The sequence below is a fragment of the Ctenopharyngodon idella genome, chromosome 22 (assembly GCF_019924925.1).
Source record: "Ctenopharyngodon idella isolate HZGC_01 chromosome 22, HZGC01, whole genome shotgun sequence".
In the NCBI taxonomy this organism is placed as follows: Eukaryota; Metazoa; Chordata; class Actinopteri; order Cypriniformes; family Xenocyprididae; genus Ctenopharyngodon; species Ctenopharyngodon idella.
The window spans coordinates 14,112,309-14,118,360 of record NC_067241.1 but is presented as its reverse complement, the minus strand read 5'-3'; the positions used below and the strand labels follow the sequence as shown (position 1 = coordinate 14,118,360).

General features: G+C 36.7%; 1 long non-coding RNA gene across 1 annotated transcript; it reads left to right on the top strand.

Moving 5' to 3' along the window:
- Nucleotides 1–3,600: 3,600 nt before the first annotated feature.
- On the top strand, nucleotides 3,601–5,835 carry LOC127504954 (uncharacterized). Its single transcript, XR_007927524.1, has 2 exons — nucleotides 3,601–5,115; nucleotides 5,441–5,835. It is a non-coding gene; the product is annotated as an uncharacterized LOC127504954 (long non-coding RNA).
- The last annotated feature ends 217 nt before the right edge of the window (nucleotides 5,836–6,052 follow it).

Here is a 6,052-nt window from a genome sequence, read left to right as displayed (position 1 = left end):
CTGTTCAAAATTATTTTAAACTTTCAGACCTGCCTGACTGAGTTTGTGCCTATACAGAAGTGAAGAAGCCATGTGTGCATGTGATGTTTAACTCAGTCAAGATGTGAATTGTTCTTACTCTCACACTGTTAGGAAAGCACAGCACGCTGAGAGACGCTCACACGGGACAACGTGTATCACTTGTAACACACAAGCTTTGTTTTACCTGTGTAAGTGTGTCTATGAGAAAGAAGGAGAAACAAACATTTGCTTTTATTCGTCGAGTTAAAGCTTTTATACAAATCTATTTACTCAATATTAGTTTACTGTGTAAGTTTGTAAGTAAATGTTAATGTGACTGCATGCATGTTTAGATCCCAATCTGATTGGGCAAAGATGCTGTGGCTTACAGCTCACTGTTATTTCAGCTGGAATGAGGGCTCTTTTTTCCAGAGGTTTTTATCGGTTGTTAAAGCACATTAGTGTGTGTAAGGGAGTGAATGTGCTGAACATGGTTTAGAATAAGGGTTCAACTGGTGTTGCACACATGCAGCAAAACCGCTTGAGTCCTCAAATGAACTCAGAAAAGGACACACCCTCAGACACAGACTGAAACACGCTGATGTGGACGAGAGACACGCTATTTATCCAGTCTGTCGCTCTCTCTCGTTTTCTTTCTTTGCCCCATTCTTTTTTCTTTCTGTAAACTCAGTTTCAATTGCAGTTGCTTTATTATCATGACAAAAAATAGCATTTGTATCGCCAAAGGCTTTACAGCTTAGCTATATACAATGAGAAATGGTGCAAAATAAAATTAAACGGATTAAGCAAAAGTCCAAATGCAACAAACAAGTACAGTAATATTAAAAAGTAAATGTATTGAAAAAGAAATGAGAAATGAAAAAAAATAAAATAAATGAAAATGCAATAACAAGTGTGAAATTAGAAAATACAGTAAAACGCAAAGTAAAATATGCATAAAAATGCAGTTATATATAAAAAATTAAGCCATTTTAACATGACAAAATGGAACAAAAAGTGAAATAAATTTTAAAAAGTGAAATAACTGGTGTAAATGGAGTAAACTAAAATGAGAAAATAAAGTAAAATGCTAAATAATAACAGTAAAAATGCAGTAAACAAGTATTATTAGCGAACAAACTAAATAATACAAAATGAAATAACCTAATACATTAAGAAAGTAATCATTAAATCATTAAAAGTAATCATAAATTTATTATAAGATAAGCAATAGTCCAAAAGCAGCAAACAAGTACAGTAATATTAAATATGGTACAAATTAACAATTTTAGCATGAGAAATAGAACAGAAAAGGTGAAATAAAGTTAAATACATTTAAAAAAGTTAACAATGATGTAAATGGAAAAAAAACTGAAATAATAAAATAAAGCGAAATGCAAAATAACAACAGTAAAAATGCGAAATAACACGAAGTAATCATCAGGTCATTAAATGTAACTTAAATTTATTAAAATGAGTAATAGTCTAAATGCAGCAAACAAGTACAGTAATTACAAATGGAACAGAATAAATGAAATAAAGTAAAACAAATAATACTATCAAATAAACAAAATAAGACTAAGAAAGTAATCATTAAAATCATTCGTGTTAATACAATTCTTCTTATGGCTAATTAAGAGTCTATCTTTCTGTCTATGATCTGAATATGTTGTTTCTCCCAGTGATGTATTCCGGTCTGTGGCAGTCTGGCAGACAGCACAACTTCGCCCTTGTCTTCATAACGCATTCTCAGAAACTAATTATTATATTCATGAAAATAAGACCTCGCTGTAAAGGTCGTTGCCGTGTGGACAGGCGAGACTGCATAATCTAGAGGAGGCGTGTTGACCTTTTTGTTTCATGTAAAGTGATCCAGCATGGAATAAGCAGCGCGTATTGAGTTATCTTGCGATCGTGGCCCAGTTTATCAAACGTGGGGCTAATCAGTCTAATGCGTCCTGAGGGATAGTCAGACTCGTGTTGTTATGGAACAAACTGACGCGACCCCTGCGGCTCCACACCGTATGAACCAGTAAATCATACCGCAGCCTCCTCTGATCCTCCTGTGAATCCGCTTCTGTCAAAATAAGCTGTCAAGAGGTGTTTTGTCTATCGGTAATGAAAGCATGGTCTTTTAAAACATAATGGTCATTTGTTCCTCTAGGATTTTTAGGTGTATTTCAGTAATGTGAAAAATGTTTGTCAAATGCACGTTAAAGTGTTTACTGTATTGCACTTACAATGGAAATCTAACTGTACAGCGTCACAAAAAACATCAAAAATGTGTAGCTGTTGCACTATTTTTAAAGTACACCATACCATTCCAAAATTTGGGTCAGTAAGATTTATTGTTTTTTTGTTTGTATTGTTTTTCTGAAGACCACGTGAGGTTAAAAAAACAAAACTAAAATTTAGGGGCTGTTTACACAACACCGTTTTCAGCTAAAAACTGAAAACTTTTTATACGTTTTGGCCGTTCATTTACACGACAATGGCGTTTGGGGGGGCCTGAAAAAGCAAAGTACAAGTTTTAGAAAACAATACCGTTATTGTCTCTGTGCGAACTACAAAAATGCGGATTTGTGAAAATGTTAAAATGTTATGCGCATCTGTATTTCATGTTGAGTCTACAGGAGCGTAGTTTTTCTTTACAAAATGACTTATCCGACTACTGACATGAATAATACAGCGTTTCTAGTCATGTTCGCAAATCCATGTGAACGGGGATTGTTTTGACAACATTAGTTGTCTGTTTGCGAAAAATGCAAAGGAAAAACTTTTCCGTTTTTAGTACATTGTTGTCGTGTAAACGTGCCCTTAAGCAATTACCTAGCTAACATGTTCTAAAAACGTTTTGCTAACGTTCCCATTAAGTTATGTAAATAGTGTTTTTAAAAAAAAAATCTTGGTTATTCAAACGTTAAGGAACTCGATTTCTCATGACACCGGCTGGCACGGAAAGGAACGGTTAAGCAAAGAGAATGATTTGGCCCGATGGTGGAAAAGCGGCTATTGACAGCTAGGGTTTGAAATGGGTACTGCATTCCAAATTCAAAATATTGGAGAGAGTTGTTTCCCCCGCCCCCTCCTCCTCAGACTCGTTTCCAGATTGAGGACACGCAACAGGACAAGTGTGGTTATCTGCAGGTTGGAGTAATGGGCATGAGAAAAGGTAGAGGCGTGGAGATAGGTCTTTATCATTGGTCGTGAAAGCTGTCTGTCAGGGTTAGGGGTTAGTTTCTGTTGTAGCAATTCACCTTTGGCACGCCCAAACAGGAACAAGCGCAACTGACAATGGAAGGACATTAAGTTGTTGAGCTGATTTATCCACATTTTAATATGCCATTTTAATATGAGCTTTTTAGATAGATGCTAAGGCTTTTTAAAGGGTTAGCTCACCCAAAAATAAAAATTCTGTCATTAATTACTTACCTTCATGTCTTTCCACATCTGTAAGACCTTCATTTATCTTCGGAACACAAATGAAGATATTTTTGATGAAATCCGAGAGCTACATGACTCGTCCATAGTTAACCGACACTTTTTAAGGTCCAGAAAGGTACTAAAGACATTGTTAAAACAGTCAACATGACTGCAGTGGTTCAACCAACCTAAGCGATGGCAATACTTTTTGTGCACAAAAACAAAATGAAAATAATGACTTCATTCAACTTTATTCTCTTCCCTGTCATTATCCTTACGCAGTTTACGCGGTGAAGGCTTCGTGTTTACGTTCGAACGTTCGAACGTGTTTACGTTCGGCTCAGTATTGGCCAAAGTTGATCATGTGAGCAGCACGATGCATGCGTGTGATGCTGACGCAGGAGCCGGCCAATAATGAGCCCTCGTTCAGACGTAGAACCTGGAAGCGCTGGATGTAAACAACGAATGAGAATGACACAGAAGAGAAGATATTGTTGAATAAAGTAGTTATTTTTGTTTTGTTTTTGCACACAAAAAGTATTCTCATCACTTCATAAAATTAAGGTTGAACCACTGAAGTCACAACGACTGTTTAATGATGTCTTTAGTACCTTTCTGGACCTTGAAAGTGTCCGTTATATTGCTGTCTATGGAGGAGTACCTCTCGGATTTCATCAAAAATATCTTAATTTGTGTTCCGAAGATGAACGAAGGTCTTACGGGTGTGGAACGACATGAGGGTGAGTAATAAATGACATAATTTTCATTTTTGGGTGAACTAACCATTTAAGTTGGCTAGAATCTGCAATCAGTTTGTTTGCTGGCTTCCATGGCTGCAATATGCTGTGTTTTCTGCCAACTGGCAACCCAGAGTAAATTGGCAGTGGGCGGGATCACACAGACCACAACAACAGACGTTCCGACACGGAACGCACATTTCAAAGTAAGAATAACTGGCTGTTGCATTGTTTTTCTGAGAAACAAGTACTTAGCATGTTTACTAAATATCTGCGAACATATTTTTTGCTTTAGTAGGCTACAGTCAAAAAAAATTACGTTTGTTCAAAACTTTGCCAGAACGTTAGCCAAAGTTCTGAGAATGTTCTCAGAATGTTAACTGATCATCTTGCCTTCTCTAAAGCTCACTTCTAGTTTGCATCCAGATTTTAAAATGTTGCAGTGCAGTTTTTGACTACACGTCCTGGAAGGCAGTGCCTTTTTGGCATCAGTTATGTTGACGCTTCACACGGAAGAAAGCAAAAAAAGTTCTATTGTAATGGTGGCCATTCTTGGTAAAAACAGAAACGAAAAGAACTTTATGTAAAGGGCACCTCATAAAAAGTAGTTTATGGTTGCTTGTAATAAATTTATTGGACGTGATGTTTGTATGTGTATGTGGTAGACGCTCTCGAACTGAGTTTTGTCGAGCCAGATCGAACAGTAAAATTAATTCTGCATTGTGTCAGAGCTCTGGAAGAAACAGGGATCTGGCGCGTTTCTCTCCAAAGCTCAGATGGTGTGTCCTTTTTCCCATAACGGTCTCCAACGGCAAGCGGACTTCCAGGGTAAAACTGGAGCCAGGCAAACCTGCCAACATCCTTCGCCCAGAGAGTGATATTTTGTTGGGAAAGTTTCCTGCTACTTGAGCCTTGAGGACTGTCATGGCTGGAGGGTCTTTTTTCGGAAAAGTCGGTGAGTTTCTCTTCTGTGTATGGTTACAGTTCAGCAAAAACAATGGTGCATTGAGCTCAGATGATTGTACCATGAGAAAGTGAACTATGCAACACTCACACACAGGCAGAAAAGACCAACTTAAATCAGCCTAATGACCTATGCTGGTCTGAGCTGGTCTCCCAGCATAGGTGTTCAGCTAACAACTGACCAAACCATCAAAAATCCAACTGCTTTCAATAGCCCCGAAGTCCAGAAAACTGCCTTAGGTTGTTTTAAGCTTTTTGCAGGGTTTACACAAACAAACTGGCTGCCAAGTAATTTTGATGTATTTCTCTTTTTATAGTTTACCACATGGAGACACGACTCCGGGGTTCCCAGTGACCGACTGGCAGAAACTGGCATGGTGCCTTTTCTTACTTCCACACCACTGAAAGCACCCCGAAAACTCCCACAATCCTCCTCTTTTCTTTTGTGTCTTTAGGGATCAAGTCTGTATCCTCAAAGGCTTATTGAGAAATTCTGACACTTCCACCTGCAAGCTGTAAAGCTCAATATTTCCACTTTGTGTGTGTGTGTGTGTGTGTGTGTGTGTGTGTGGTTAGTACGTTTAGAAGTTCAAACTCTTCCTGATTTTGAAAGAGAAGGTGAAAGTGTGAAGGTAAAAGTAAATTTTGCAAACTTATAAAGTCTAAAAGTTGTTCTGCAAAATAAAATTATTGCTGTTAAAAAGTACAATAATAGTATTTCTTATTTTGTTTAATTTTATTTAGTAATAATAATAGTAAAATATTATCATTATTATTATTGTCATATTTATATAAAATCACACAATTAAATTGTGGTTTCCTGTGTAGAAATGAAGACAGCCATAATTATTAGTATTGAATTTTTTACAGCTGTTCTGTAAAATAAAATGATTTTTTATGTATTATTATTATTATTATTATTGTAATAC